The sequence below is a fragment of the Periplaneta americana genome, chromosome 3, assembly GCF_040183065.1.
Source record: "Periplaneta americana isolate PAMFEO1 chromosome 3, P.americana_PAMFEO1_priV1, whole genome shotgun sequence".
Classification (NCBI taxonomy): domain Eukaryota; kingdom Metazoa; phylum Arthropoda; class Insecta; order Blattodea; family Blattidae; genus Periplaneta; species Periplaneta americana.
The window spans coordinates 195,007,191-195,024,754 of NC_091119.1; the positions used below are offsets into that span (position 1 = coordinate 195,007,191).

At 37.7% G+C, this 17,564-nt stretch overlaps 1 non-coding gene across 1 annotated transcript; it reads left to right on the top strand.

Annotated features, from left to right (window-relative positions):
* The first annotated feature begins 17,095 nt into the window (after positions 1–17,095).
* Positions 17,096–17,167, top strand: TRNAY-GUA (transfer RNA tyrosine (anticodon GUA)). Its single transcript has one exon. It is a non-coding gene; the product is annotated as a tRNA-Tyr (tRNA).
* Positions 17,168–17,564: the final 397 nt, after the last annotated feature.

Sequence of the window (17,564 nt, forward strand, 5' to 3'; positions counted from 1 at the left end):
AATTATAATTACATTTACTAAATATATAGAAGTGAAATACCTATGTTAAGTGGTATAAATTATAGAAATATTTAAAGATTCGATTTTTGAACAATTTTACTTAATGTTTCATTGGCCTATACTGTGCGTCCTTGACCTTTTAACTACAAAATGAAGTTACATTTCTCAATCTTGAACAAATGTGGGTGGTCGTTTGTTAAAAAATGTAGGCGATAACTTACAATGTAGTTGATAAGTGTATCTAATCTCACTTTCGCGAAATGATGTAACATTGTAATATGAAACGAAAATTCTGAGTCCGGACAGATGTTACTTCCAGAGACAGTATGCCTGCTTTGTTGATTGTGGTCTTCTGACAATTTTCCACGCATGTCAACATTTACTTCTTCCTGAGTTGTAATTAACCAAGTTTCACAATAACACAGTGCTCTGAAAACCACCTAAGATGCTGTTCGTCCAAATCACGGCTAGCAGGCGTCTGTGTATCTGTTCATTTGCTACGAAAGAACGTTTGTCTTCTCTCGTATGTCGTTTTATTATATAACACAATCCAAACTTATAATCTGGCTGTGTATACAAAAAGTTACTCGTATTTCTGCTCCAATATGAAACATTTGTAGCAAGAAAATAATCTTCTTTCTTCTCTCAGCCTCTTCACTTTCTCCTGCTTGTCTGCCTTATTATTCTTCTTCCTGTCAGGGATCAAAGGTTACGCCTCTTTTGGCTTTCAACTTTCATGTTACTTATGTATGTGTTCATCTCATCTCATGCCTTGTAGCATTATACAGAGTGTTTCCGGGCTGGTGTTACAAACTTTCAGGGATAATGGGGAAGGGCACATGTATCAATTTGAGATAAGGGACCCTGGTCCGGAAATGACTGAGTCGAAAGTTATAAGCAAAAATAGTTGTGTGGAAATAGAATTGTAATTTCGCACCACATGCCCTCCTTCCCTTAACCTTCGTGGAAAGATGGTATGGGCCAGATGTCTCCTACGTGGGTACTTGACCCAATACAATCCATGAGCTTGTCTACTGTTCCCATTGGCTCATCCGTATTCGAAAATCAGGTCTGCATATTCTGCTCTCGTGTACTCCTCCATTTCACTAGGACTGATCGACTGGCCACTGCAACTTGTACACATACACTGCTGTCTACAGACGTGCATACCAGGACCGACCATGTCCGTTACACATTACACTATCTGCTTTAGTGTAGTTTCCTGTTCCCACTCCTCAGACAGCGCACTGAACGAATACTGTAAGTAGACAACGTAAACAACGTCAGATGAATACAGTATGTGTAAGATGTACAGATTAATACACAAATACACATAAACAGAGGTCTCCAAAAAGCGTATCGTCATTCGTGCTCTCGATGCTGCCCGCCGAACACAGTGTGCTGTAAGGCTAGAAAAAGGGAAGAGACTCGTACCTCAACAGATAGGAGCGATCAGTGGGGGATCGCGGCAACGGTCTGCTTATGTTTATAAATAATAACATCAAAAGAATAAGAAATATCATACGTTTGTATATTATTTTGACATACTATGCAGCTGGAGCCCCGTCTGTTGCTATAGACACAAACCATTGCAAATTCAACCTCTTCTGTTCTATGGTGCCTGACAGTGCGTGGAAAAGATCTTCTCCAGTTATATTTTGTAATTACATCTAGAAGACATTCAGACACAGTAAAATGTTCATTAACTCCTCGGATGAAAATGGCTAGGTGAGCTTTGTCATTTCTATCTGTGCTTTCGTCCAATGCAAGTGAGTGAGCTACAAACTGGTTAATTGTGGTTTCGACTTCAGATTCAATTGCATTTACAATCTTGAAATTCCTTCTCTGAACTGTAATTGGAAACAATTTAATTTTCTTAAACTTTGACGTTGTTCTGGACACAGTATTTTAGTAGCGTTCTGTATGCACGATTTTACAAATGATGCTTCTGTAAAGGACTTCATTGATTTTCCAATATTCCAAGCTAGAACATAGCTAGCAAGAAGCTTTTTCTGTTTAAGACTGAGGACACGTGTGTGATTTGTGTTTGTATATTCTTGTTTTATATTTATCAAAATATTTGTAGGTCTACGCATTTCACCTCAAATTAAACGAAAAACTATATGTTTGTCATGCGGAACTGAATGTAAACGTATTGTAATATACTGATTATTATGTATAACCAACAGTTACACAGATAGCCCCAAAATAAATTATTTTCACATGACCAACATGCCTGTAATTGTATGATATTCTTTGTGAAGAGTCGAGTATTATCGTCGCATGTTGAATTTTAACACACCGTTAAGAATTTTCGAACAAATTAAGCATTTCACATTCTTCCTACTAACGCAAAAAAAAAAGAGTCTCTTCCTATTCGTCCTTGAATGTACTACGTCCATGATTAGAAGACATTGTGAAAAGGTGGAACACTCCAACCAACACAATGATAATGGCAGTCCGCCACTGCTCTTCGTTTACGCATAAACATTGAGTACAGTACAGGTGGGGATGAGTGAGGCGGAGCGCACTCATTACGTACTGGATTCGGTTCCGTTCAGGGGCTTACTCGCGAGTACGCTTTTGGAGACGCCTGCACATAAATAAGGTGTACAGAGGAATAAAATTATTTCACTTCCACACAACTATTTTTGCTTGTAACTTTCGACTCGGTCATTTCCGGACCAGGGTTCCTTATCTCAAATTGATACATGTGCCCTTCCCCATCATCCCTGAAAGTTTGTAACACTAGCGGAAACACCCTGTATAATATTTAAAAGAGATTTCAGAAGTGTGTTCATTTAGTATTCAATTTAGATTATGTAGACCTATTCAATTTAGTTCTTAATATTAGTAATTTTCTTACGCCATATATTCAATTTCGTTAAACCTTTGTGTATAAAATTACGATACTTATAAATTAAATTTCTACAACAGATTAAAACTTACCAAAATGTAATATTGTTTGAAAATACATTATTTTATTGTCAAATCCACAATTCCTATGGTACGCATCTCTTTTCATTGTATTTGTTTGCTAGTATAGTTAAATTTCTTTATTGTTCACAGACGTTATCGAGTTTAGAGACTGTTATTGTCAACTGATGAATGATAAAATAAGACTCACGTCACAATCATCATCATCATCATCATCATCATCATCATCATCATCATCATCATCATTCACGGATTAGGTTATTAGATCTGTTCCGACTTCAGTCCTTCGCTTCCTACACCTCGCCTTCCTTTTGGTTTATATTATTTGTTTAGGATATCTTTCTTCATATGTGATCTTTCCAGTTTTGTCTGTTCTATTTTGTCCGTTATTACAAATATTTCAAGGTTTTGTCTACTATAATTTTTATGTTTCCAATTCAGTCTTCCCATGTACAGCCTTTAACAGAACGTAAAAATTTCATTTCTACTGTTGTTGTCTTACTTACATACCGTTTTCCCCTTGCAGTGGCTGAGTGGTCAGAGCTTCAGCCTGTCACACAGGCAGTCCGGGTTCGAATCCCAGTCAGGCCTGGGATTTTTCATTGAAAACTTCATAGTGACACTCGTGGCGGACAAGGTCGCACAGTTGAGAACCTTCTCGGGATTCTCTCGTTTCTCCATATTAGGCATATACCCACACATAGGCTTAATTCTGTCAACATTTCTCCATTTCGTCATCATTCTGGCTGGCGACGCACGGAGGGGACTGGCCTAGGGACGTGTGGAGTTGCCTATTCGAAACCTGGGTACGCAGCGAACCTTAATGTAGTCAGCATTGTAGGTTTGAGAATATGCCTAGCTTGAGGGTTAGCGCAATAGATCTTGAAAGGTCGCAGTACTGGGTCATAATTCCCTCCTTCCAAAACCATTCCATTCCATTACATCTTGTTTTTTCTATCTAAGATTCAGAGCCGTAAAGTGATACTGATACTGCTGACATTTTATAGAATTTTAAAACTGTCTCTTTTGTTGCATCGTTATTTACTAATATTTTTATTGTTCCACAAATTCCTTGAAATTTTGCCATCTTATTCAATATACCACTGTAATAAGATTACCCATCTAAATTGTTGTTTAAACAGTTCAAAGTTTTCAACATTAAACAAATGTATTATTTTATTTTATTAAAATATTTTCATAGAAATTTTAATAACTTTGAAAGGTATATACATAAATATAGAACTAAAAATATGAATTCTCTACGTTTGTGTGAACCAAAATGTAAAACCAATGCAGCTTTTTGTCATAGCATGAGTCAAGGTCCCAGATTATTAAACAAATTTTATTCCAATATTATTTCAACCACGAATCCTCTCCAAATTAATAAAAAAATATAAAAAATTTGTATTGGATTTATAGTTTGGGTTTAAGCATACTTACTTACTTACTTACTTACAAATGGCTTTTAAGGAACCCGAAGGTTCATTGCCGCCCTCACATAAGCCCGCCAGTGGTCCCTATCCTGTGCAAGATTAATCCAGTCTCTATCATCATACCCCACCTCCCTCAAATCCATTTTAATATTATCCTCCCATCTACGTCTCGGCCTCCCTAAAGGTCTTTTTACCTCCGGTCTCCCAACTAACACTCTATATGCATTTCTGGATTCGCCCATACGTGCTACATGCCCTGCCCATCTCAAACGTCTGGATTTAATGTTCCTAATTATGTCAGGTGAAGAATACAATGCGTGCAGTTCTGTGTTGTGTAACTTTCTCCATTCTCCTGTAACTTCATCCTTCTTAGCCCCAAATATTTTCCTAAGCACCTTATTCTCAAACACCCTTAACCTATGTTCCTCTCTCAGAGTGAGAGTCCAAGTTTCACAACCATACAGAAGAACCGGTAATATAACTGTTTTATAAATTCTAACTTTCAGATTTTTGGACAGCAGACTGGATGATAAGAGCTTCTCAACCGAATAATAACAGGCATTTCCCATATTTATTCTGCGTTTAATTTCCTCCCGAGTATCATTTATATTTGTTACTGTTGCTCCAAGATATTTGAATTTTTCCACCTCTTCGAAGGATAAATCTCCAATTTTTATATTTCCATTTCGTACAATATTCTGGTCACGAGACATAATCATATACTTTGTCTTTTCGGGATTTACTTCCAAACCGATCGCTCTACTTGCTTCAAGTAAAATTTCCGTGTTTTCCCTAATCGTTTGTGTATTTTCTCCTAACATATTCACGTCATCCGCATAGACAAGAAGCTGATGTAACCCGTTCAATTCCAAACCCTGCCTGTTATCCTGAACTTTCCTAATGGCATATTCTAGAGCGAAGTTAAAAAGTAAAGGTGATAGTGCATCTCCCTGCTTTAGCCCGCAGTGAATTGGAAAAGCATCAGATAGAAACTGACCTATACGGACTCTGCTGTATGTTTCACTGAGACACATTTTAATTAATCGAACTAGTTTCTTGGGAATACCAAATTCAATAAGAATATCATATAATACTTCCCTCTTAACCGAGTCATACGCCTTTTTGAAATCTATGAATAACTGATGTACTGTACCCTTATACTCCCATTTTTTCTCCATTATCTGTCGAATACAAAAAATCTGATCAATAGTCGATCTATTACGCCGAAAACCGCACTGATGATCCCCAATAATTTCATCTACGTACGGAGTTAATCTTCTCAAAAGAATATTGGACAAAATTTTGTACGACGTCAACAAAAGTGATATTCCTCGAAAGTTACCACAGTTGGTTTTGTCCCCCTTTTTAAAAATAGGTACAATTATGGACTCCTTCCATTGTTCTGGTACAATTTCCTTTTCCCAAATAGCAAGTACAAGTTTATAAATTTCGCTATATAATGCACTCCCACCCTCTTGTATTAATTCTGCTGGAATTTGATCGATACCTGGAGACTGGTACTTTTTCAGATTTTCTATCGCAATTTCGACTTCTGAAAGCGTGGGTTCGGGTATAAATGGCTCCAAACACTATTTAATCTGTATTCACTCTCAATTTTAAATTTATTTTGTTTGTGTTGGAATCCCCTCCTGAGCACGAGTCTTACTCATTCAGGAGTGGGCTAGTTTATCTTTCATTATATCTATTAATTTGTATTTATTTCAAACTTACTAGCAACAATAAATAAATAAATAAATGAACGAACGAACAAACAAATTAATAAATAATCATTGGGATGTCACATTTTAGGTGATTAAAATGACTTACTTGTTCGATGACTTTGTTTTCTATTACTGTTTTGTATCTAATTTGTTGTTTGGCTTGGAGTGCCATTACCTTTGTTTTCCCAATGGATATTTTTAAATTTTATTGCCAATATATTTGTTAAAACAATGTATATGCTAGAAATATGAAAAACAAACAAACATATTTTATCTAATTTAAAAACATTCCATTGCTGTTCGTTTTCTGGACTACCAAGGAGGATTTCGTTCTTATATAGACGGCCCAGTTCAAAAGGGAAACATGTCAAATTTTAAAGTTGCAACATGAAGCTTTAAAATGCACGTTTCACAAAACTTCAATTTTTGAGTTCTTTCCCTTTTGAACTACACCGTCGATATTTCGTAGAATAAGTAAGAGACAGAATCTGAAGTTCAGTGATCTGCCTCAGGTGAAGCTCGCATCTTGACTGGAGTATTTGCTGTTTGTCCTTTCTCTTTGTGATGTCGTGTTGTCTAATGCAGCATTACTGATCCCACATAACGGGACTTGTATATGTCTGGCTGGTATTCGACTTAAATGTCGAAAAAGTGCAGAGGCGAAACCGTGACAAGAGAAAGGGTATCTGTAAAATAGGAAATATGTTATCGGTGGAGTTAAAACACCGTCAAGGAAGTGAAGGTTTGAGAAGTCCGGACTGTCGGCGGTATTCACAGGTTATGCTTGTTAGATGGGCTGCGGTTTGGGGTGGAGTGAGAATTCTGAAAGAGAAAAGAAAGAGATCGATCAAAATGGATCTCGAAAAATAATCTTTTCTTTAATAATGGAATTAATAAAATTGTTTCGTACGTGTCATTCAACTGGGCCTACATTCAAATTCAAATTCAAAGTTGTTCACAATTTACATTTGAAATGAATACATATGAATAGATACCCGAAATGAGCATATGCTCGTGCTCGGGTACAGTCCAGCAGTATACATAAATTTTACAGGGATCACTAATAATGTTGATGATAGAAATAACAATAATAATAATAATATAAACTTCATCTTACGATGTTGGATGACGTATATACGTCCGTTGATGTGACATATTAATGAATATTTAAATTCTTATGTAGTCACATGCCATGGTATGAAAGAAAAATTTCACAACCTCGAGCGAGATTCGAACCTGCGACTTTCTGTACTACGATCAGGCTCTCTACCAACCGAGCTATCGAGTTCGTCTCACACTAGAGGCTCGAAATTCTCCTCTCATACTGGCGACTCTGTTATAGCGTACTGTCCATAGCGTCTTTCATACCATGGCATGATTGTGACTATATAAGTATTTAAATATGCATTAATATGTCACATCAACGGACGTATATACGTCATCCAACATCGTAAGATGAAGTTTACATTTACAATGTTTCTTTCCACCCATAAGCAGTGCTGACTAGATCAGACGCTATGGACAGTACTCTATAACAGAGTTGCGAGTATGAGAGGAGAATTTCGAGCCTTTGGCGTGAGACGAACACGATAGCTCGGTTGGTAGAGCGCTTGACCGGAGTGCAGGAAGTCGCAGGTTCGAATCCCGCTCGCGGTTGTGAAATTTTTCTTTCATATTCTTTCATACCATGGCATGATTGTGACTGTATAAGTATTTAAACATTCATTAATAATAATAATAATAATAATAATAATAATAGGCCTAATAATAATATAGTATTAACAATTACGATGTCTTGCTTATTTACTTATTTACCACATCTCATCTTTATGTTGGGAGGTATTTTCTAAATGGTTCAATAATTTGTGAAAGAGTATATTTTCCTCCTGGACCTGTCGCACATTATGTTTGTAATTAGTATACAGAGTGACGAAAAATTCACTTTTCATTACATACATTACATCTATTTTCTGTGATAGTCACTTAAATGTTTTCATTTCTTTTCCTATTCAAATATTATTTTTCTTCTGCATTAACATGAAGTTAGAGTCTGCGTGGAACACCCTGACACAGCTCAGTATTTCTCTCAAAAAACTCGAAGGTCTCCTAAATGTAACCCTTCAAGAGTTTCTGGTTCCCCCTCTCATACACTGAGTCTTTCATGGTGGTGCAACGCCGAAAGTCACCCAGCAATTCTGCTTTAGTTGGTTGAGGAAATATCTCGGTAAAAAACCTCAATCAAGTAACTTATCCCAACCAGAATGCCCGCTCGTTTTACGGTCAGACATGCTAATCATTACTCCACGGCTGTGGACTTTCCCGGTGCTAGTTAACGAACGCGTTGCTGGAGAGACTGTCCAGTATATAAGACAGGGCTGGGCACATTACGTGATTCTGAGAAATGAGCGCTGTGTGCTTTAAAGAGCTTGTCTCGCGAGCGGTGTGACGTATGCATACTGTACGTCATTCAGTGTCGGTGCAGTGGTGACTCTGCAGTATGAAGGCGAACTTTGAAGACGGAGCTTCCGCTCATAGACTAAAGCGGACCGCTACTCCCAATGCTTTTAATGTATCATGGGAGGAGGAGTTCTTTTTGGTAGAGAGCAATGGATTAGCAAAGTGTTTAATTTGGCATAAAACACTCCAACTGATTAAGAGGTTCAATATCCAACGACATTATTCTTCACAACATGCTGCTGAATATGACAAATGTGTTGGTAATGAACGCCATAAATTAATACAACTTAAAGAAAATGTTTCTCAGGTACATTGTATTAGAGTATCTATTTGATATTTACATTGCATTATAAGTTATTATACATTTAGTAATATATAATTTTAAATTATACAAGTATTATGATATATAATATATAATATTATATATCATGAACTGTAATATACTATACTATGATATATCATAATATTTGTATAATTTAAAATTATATATTACTAAATGTACTATAATAACTTATAATGCAATATAAATATCGAATAGATACTCTAATATAAGGTACCTGAGAAACATTTTCTTTAAGTTGTATTAATTTATGGTCATATATCATATCATATCACATCATATCATATCATATCATATCATATCATATCATATCATATCATATCATATCATATCATATCATATCATATCATATCATATATCATATCATATCATATCATATCATATCATATCATATCATATCATATCATATCATATCATATCATATCATATCATATCATATCATATCATATCATATCATATCATATCATATATCATATCATATCATATCATATCATATCATATCATATCATATCATATCATATCATATCATATCATATCATATCATATCATATCATATATTATATTATATTACATTATATATTAACAGGATGACAATAATGCACTTAGTGAATCGGCCATGAAAATTAGCTACAAAATTTGCCACGAAATTGCAAAGGAATTGAAAACATTCAACGAAGGTAACTTCATCAAGCGATGTTTAATTATATTGGCAGATGAACTCTGTCCACAGCAAGTAGGGGAAGTGGAAGCCATACGCCTGTCTCGTAGAACCGTGGTGAGGAGATTGCAGTATGTGCGTATGGGTTAAGTAAATAAACCTAATGATTTGTGTGTGTGTATAGAGCGAAGTTTATTTCATTAAATTAATAAGAGTGTTATAAATTCTGTACTGTACAATGGATCGATGTAATATCCTTATAAACTATTATGTACTGACAGACTGAATGACTAGAACAACCGTGGCTCCTGTTACATTAATGCAGGGAAGGTAGCTGTAATGCGAGTCCGCCACTGCGTGAGCGTTCTGCTCTGGCTTGGAATTGAAATGACTTTCGGAGCGAGAGCAGCTCTGGCCGACTAGACTGAGCCGCTCTCATGCCCGGCCCTGATATAAGAGATGGTAACATGTCAGTTGGAGGATGCCCTGCTGTATACAATGTATATTCGCGATGTCTGTAGGAGAGCTAACGAAACCGCTGACGTTCAGGAATGGACTAATAACTGGTGCCATTTTTATCTCCGGGACTGAATACGAATTCCACTCATCTCACAACTTCCACCTAAGGTTCATGAACCATGGTCTGGATGCAGAAGGACTTCCATCCGTTCCCTCCGCACACAAACACAGAACACGCTCATATTAGACTTTCATGGTCTGTACAAGAGATGCATTTACATCTGATTCTTTTTCCCCCACTTTGTCTTTATGTGTCATGATATGGAGTGTGTGCTCTAAAGAGACACTTGAACCGCCTTTTAAAACAAATTTAAATCATTTAAATACGTGAATATGAAGTGCATGTTCAATTAAGAGCCATCCAACATTCACGAATGGAAACACGGTCTTCAAGAGAAAGTCGGGCCGGACTCAGAGATTGTCATTAGCAGGCATTTCCTTTCAACAATTTCTGAAGTTCGTCCTCATGTCCTTCACTGTTTCTTCTTCCTTTTTCCTATTGAATAATAACATTCCTTTTCAGGGGCATTCACTTTTCTCTCTCTCTAATCTCCCCCGTCTTGTTATGAACTCATCAATCTAAAGTCCACTTCTTTATGCATTCATTTCAATGAAAGAAACTCTTCTCTTCATAACTTTATCCACTACTACATCCGTCCGTATGTAGGGGCCTACTTGCTAAACGCTGGCCGCCGACTATGTAATTCTAGTTCAACAATAAACTTAAATTCTGAAGCTTGTTTTCAAAGGAATGACTGTTAATTAATATATGAAGATCTTTATAGAATATAATGAGCAATTATTAATATGTCGAAATGAAGATGTCACTGTTATTTATTTAAATAATGAAGATGACATAACTATACTTTCTCAATATAATTATTATTATCATTATTGAACTTTAAAAGTAAATAAAGTCCTGCGCCGTGGCGTCGTGGTCTAAGGCATCCTGCCTACGACTCGCGTTACGGAATGCGCGCTGGTTCGAGTCCTCATGGGGAAGACATTTTCTCATGAAACTTCGGCCAGTGTATGGGACCGATGCCCACCCAGGATCGTGATGCACTTGGGAAGCTACGATAGATAGCGAAATCCAGTTGCGAATGCTAGCTATAACGGTTGGAGGGATTCGTGCTAACCACACGATACCTCCATCCAGGTTGGATGATTGTCCACCTCTGCTTCGGCTTGTGAACGTGAGGCCAGCAGCCGACTGGTCGGTCTGGGCTCTTCAAGGGCTGTGGCGCCACGGATTAATTAATTTTTTAAAAGTAAATAAAACAAGTGTCTCAGAACTCAGGATAGACTGTATTATATAGGCTATAATTTGTAACGGCCAAGAATAACAGTTTAAAGTAACAAAAGTATGAATAACTATGAAATAAACAAAGTTGAAATGATCATAGTGTGATGAATAAGTAAAAGGAGTGTTGCAAGAGAAAGAGTAATATATAAAGCAAAGAGTCTGAAGAAAAGGCAAAGAAAACTAAAGTGCTAAACAACGGAACAAGAAAGAAATAGTTGTACTCTATAGCCTCTTCCCCATCCAAAGAGCCTTCAAGGACTTTTATATTGGCAGGTTTTCGAAGAGATTTTCGACTTTCAGCAACTCTGCTTCATTAATGGAGCTGACACGAGTCTCTGTCACGTGCTGCGTCAGGGGTCACTCTGGGTCGAGGAATTTCAGATATATAGAAAGACAGCAACCCATCACGCTCATCCTTTATCAGCATTGGCATTCAGCGTCCTTGAGGTCGTGCGCCAGATGATTACACCCACCGAGAATCAAAGGCACACCCGCCACGACGGGCCTCTCATTTGTAGACTGCGTTCCAGTGAGAGTTTACAGCGATGGCGAAACTTCTGATTTTCTGCAGTATCATAGATACAGAAATACAAAACGTTTCGGAGCTGCGTATCGGTTCCAATAAGGACACTTAGTAGAGTTTCCCAGCGTTTCCGTATGTTAAAATAAACTGAATTTACTCCAGAACTACAACAGATAGACAAACAACATTTTCTCCTATCATAAAACAGAACCTGCTGAATTGATTGATATAATAAGTAACTAGGATTATTTTCTTTCAGTGACAATAATTAAACACTAGAGTGACAATTCTATTTTCGTCTGGTACACTGGCGTTCAAAGATACCTAACCCCTACTAATCGACAGTGTTCGATAATTTGTTCGTGTAAGGGTGTTTGAGAATAAGTTGCTTAGGAAAATATTTGGGGCTAAGTGGGATGAAGTTACAGGAGAATGGAGAAAGTTACACAACACAGAACTGCACGCATTGTATTCTTCACCTGACATAATTAGAAACATTAAATCCAGACGTTTGAGATGGGCAGGGCATGCAGCACGTATGGGCGAATCCAAAAATGCATATAGAGTGTTAGTTGAGAGTTCGGAGGGAAAAACATCTTTGACGAGGCCGAAACGTAGATGGAAGGATAATATTAAAATGGATTTGAGGATGGTGGGATATGATGATAGAGACTGGATTAATCTTGCACAGGATAGGGACCGCTGGCGGGCTTATGTAAGGGCGGCAATGAACCTCCGGGTTCCTTAGTAGCCAGTAAGTAAGTAAGTAAGTAAGTAAGTAAGTAAGTAAGTAAGTAAGTAAGTGTGGCTTCTTTAGTTATTAGTTAAAAATGTCATCCACCCTCTAATGATTGTAAAAGACAGTAGGTTTAGCGGGAAACCGCTGATACTGTAATCTGTGCTTTTCGAACTGGCAGCTCAAGGTCACGTAAAAACGTACAGATCGATTATTTAGTCCTGACAGCTCAGCGACGCGAAAGAGGGGAAGTAATAGGAGTAGTGGGGAGAGTTCCGGAGTAGAGATAAGGGCGAGCGGTCGGTAAAGGACTGCAGTATAGTTTAACTGTACTGAAAACACAGCGCTATACCGAATGCGTGACATCCGATCGCCTTACTGCAGGCAACAGATAAACCTGAACATCCCTTGGCGTAACTTAATGGACTCGCCTGACCCAGGCGCAGATTGCCGGGGACTGTCAGGAATAAATAATCGTACTGATACAAACCACGCACGAGTCACTGAACTGAAAACTGTGAATTGAAACTCTGGTAATTCCGGCTGTCCCAGCTGACTTTAGTTGAGGAGAATGATTCAGGATTGGGGTAAGCACACATGGCAGTCCATTGCTTGACCTTGAGCCACCAGTTCGAAATGCACAGATTATATCATTATGAGAACAATTCAGACCTGTTTTTATCTACATAACCATTTTCCCCAACACTTTTTTAGTCGTCCCAATAATAGTGTCATCTATTGAGAACTAGCGAAACTATTTCAAAGTTTGTCACTTTGTTATATCTTTGGTTCTCAATTATCCCGCAGTTAGAAAGTTCGCAACATTGTGAGTGAGATGTCTTTGAACGCCAATGTACCATTTTCTCAGAAGCTATTTGGTAGAGTTTAATGAAAAGTTTTATACACATTATTTACCATTAATTTGACATTGTAGGTGAAAGTTTTTTAAATAAATGCCTTAATTATTGTTTTTAATTTATTAATTAACATAACATGTACGATTTTCCAAGGTGGTTTCGATGTGATGATTTTAGATGTTTCCCATGTTAGAATTCTAAAGATTTCAACCCTGAACTTCGGCATGGAAATGTGGCATACATACTCCTAACTAGGTTAACGGTTCATCTCAGTTTCTGCAAATAGAAGTTATGGAAAGAGATATCATAAACGAATGGATAATCAATCATCTTAAGACTGCTTGCTCTTTTTTTTTAAGAAAATTAGCCTGCTGAAAACTATTTGTACTTATTCACCTGAAAAAAGGCTGGATCTAAATTTGAACAGAACAGTTATTCGCTGAAAGGTTTACTTGTTAAATAGGTTCCTTATTCTGAGAGTTCTTGAAAATTACCGTTAAATACTGAAACTAATCCATAACATGAAAACTCTTGTTCAAATATTCATAAAACAGACTATTGCATCTGTCGTGAAGACAGGTGAGCGTCTAATGTTTATTTTTTTTAACATAAATAATCTTCAATACGTACCCGAAATAATAATAATATATTATCTTCATACTGATGTGGCACGATTCTGCCCTATTGACTCCTACGCACTGCGGCAATAAAAGTAATGATATCTTACAAAATTAACCAAAAACAGACAAACCCAAACCCTCCATTGACGGTAAGACGATAACCCTGACCTTTAGAATCAAGAAGTGCGAGATGCACCACTCCTGCCCGCAAGCCTCTTCCACTTTTCGTCCCCCTAGGGGACATAATGAACTATGTTTAGACGTTTTCGACTTATGAAAGGAGGTCTTTCCGAATAAGTCAAGGACCTCATCAGGAGGAGCATTGAGTATCTCAGAAGAAAGATAAATAAGTACTCACGATTTCTGCCTTTGGAGATAATTTTGCCAACGACATCAAGTTTCAGAAATAAAATTAGAACATCGCGATATTCTCAACCGAAGGGCGTTTTGTGAGGCGGTTTTAAATGACATGGATGAATATGAAGACATTATTGACACTATATGGTTGACTGACGAAGCACATTTCCAGCTCAGAATCAGTGGTAGTAATTTAAAGGACGTCCTTTTTGAAGAAATAAATGGACGACTATCTAATTTATGATATCACGTGTATCATTTTGAAAAAAAATTCTTCAATCAATAATCAACTATATATAATCGCCCGCTCTTCTACCGGGCCCTGTAGTAGTAGTAGTAGTAGTAGTAGTAGTAGTAGTAGTAGTAGTAGTAGGCCTAGTAGTAGTAGTAGTAGTAGTAGTAGTGTTAGTGGTAGTGGTAGTGGTAGTAGCAGCAGTATTAGCAGCAGTAGCAGTAGTGTCGCTAACTCTCTGATCTTTGAATGAGATGGCCCGGGTTCGATCTCCGGCTAGGTTGTGATGAAATTTGTGGTGGTCAGACCAGCGAATAGGGATTATAAAGAATGGACACTTCGCGTCGGTACCTTTGATGTAGCCGGACTAATTTCAATTACCTTCAAGCCAGCTAGAGCGTGAGATTCTGCTTTCTCCCTAGAGTTGGCGCTGACATCACACCAGCTAGCAGTCGACACAGCGGAAATATAACACATTATAATTAATACATCTAGGTACATTACGTACTCAAATAAAATAAATGGGACCAAATGGGACCCAGATCACTTATCTGTGGCACGCTAAATATACCTCTTCATAGAACATCTTGTTATTCCTCATCTTTTACAATATCCACCTCGCGTCATTGGAATTCCTTGTCACAAAGTATTAGGGGCTGCAAGACAACAAACACCTTTAAGAACAGCTTAAAAGATAACCTTATTAGCATTTCACTCCAATCATACTGATTTAAAATATTACTGACTACACTGTTGCTTTTTTCTTTAGACATCATCCTGATTGTGCTGCATTTTCAAAATTGTCTCATAATAATCTCTTTCTATTATCTAATATAATTTGTGACTGAGAAATAAGGAAAAGCTGTTAACTTGAATTTATTTGAAGCAAAGCCTTACTGGATTATGCAAAAAGGCAGGCGATGTTTGGATCCTGTGTCTCAACTCTATTCTCAATTATTATCTTAGCATATGCTCGATTACACTAACCTCTAGCGCTTGAAAGTGGAACTAAACGCTGGCGGACAGAGAAACAAAACACAGGAAAATTCTCTCAGTGTCCATCTTTATAATCCCTATTCGCTGGTCAGACCAGGGAATCCCGTCTCCCTCTTTCATTCTATTAACACTCTTAGCTTCGCCATTTCATCTTTCAGGAATTGCATTATGTATTACATTTTTTTTTATAAAATATCGACATATACAGATAGAACTTGCTTTCTAAAACAACTCTTCACACATATCCCGCACACCACAGTTCAGGCCTTCGTTTGCAAGAACTCTGAGCTGTATTAAATGCATCTTGTATTTGAGGAACAGCACACTGCATGGCATACTACTTGTTACCTCCTTTGAACTTGTACTAATACGGACCTGCCCAGTGTGCTTAAATCATCTTATCCTCTCGTCTCATTTTGAGTTCTTCTAATAGATGACTAGATGGGGAGGAGTTAGTTTTTACAGGGCATTGAACCACGTACGAGACGTTTAAAATTATGTTCGTGTATCTTGATCTATTCTTTGTGTTCTAACTAACTACAATCCAGTGATGGAATCTAAAACGAAAATTAAACTTTGTAAATCTGAAAGTTTCTAGGAATTGTACGTATAAAACTTTGTCCAAATTACACGGTACATGAACACAAGCATTCATGTGTCCGCAGACAGAGTCTGTTCGCATGTCTCGTGTTTCAGAATCAAGGATTATGCCTTACAGATTCAGTTTTTAAAAGGAGGCCTATCTTTAGATCTACGTACAGTATATATGCAAAGCAGAAGTCTACACACAATAGTACTTGCTAAGTCACATCTCGAGACTGGATCTCGTACTAATATTTCAAATATTAATATATTTTCAATGTAAAGTATGGATTTCCTTTGCTGAATGCCGTCTCTTTATGGGATCTTGTAAACCAGGGACGACAAGGCTGTGGCCAGAGAATTACATGCTGCCTACCAAGGTTTTTTGGTTAGTCCAACATAAATCTTACTTACTTACTTACTTACAGCTTTTAAGGAACCCGGGGTTCATTGCCGTCCTCACATAAGCCCGCTATGGGTCCCTATCCTGAGCAAGATTAATCCAGTCTCTACAATCATATCCCACCTCCCTCAAATCCATTTTAATATTATCCTCCCATCTACGTCTCGGCCTCCCCAAAGATCTTTTTCCCTCCAGCCTCCCAACTAACACTCTATATGCATTTCTATATTAGCCCATACGTGCTACATGCCCTGCCCATCTCAAACGTCTGGATTTAATGTTCCTAATTATATATATTATGGTATTATTATAATGTACCGAAGTACATATGATATGTCCATGCAGATATTCTGCGTCATCATACGATGAAAGAGTAATGGAACGGAGAACTTACGTACCTTCCGACGCCGGGGTGGAATCCGGTGTGGCTTAGTGGATAAAGCGTCAGCATGTAGAGCTGAAAACCCGGGTTCAAATCCCGGCGCCGGAGAGAATTTTTCTCCGTTCCATTACTCTTTCATCGTATGATGACGCAGAATATCTGCATGGAAATATCATATGTACTTCGATACATTATAATAATATATATGATATGCGTAAATCACTTCGTGATTTAAGACGGCGCTTATTCCGTCGGATCCCGGCCAAATAGTCACTCATTACGAGTGCACCTCAGCACATGTGTGGACTTCGGTCCTAGGTTCATAGATATCTATGGCGTAGTGCAGAGGGCGGCCACTAGAGGGAACCCAAGAGTTGGAACTTAAAACTGAGACGATTCTTCCGACGCCGGGGTGGAATCCGGTGTGGCTTAGTGGATAAAGCGTCAGCACGTAGAGCTGAAAACCCGGGTTCAAATCCCGGCGCCGGAGAGAATTTTTCTCCGT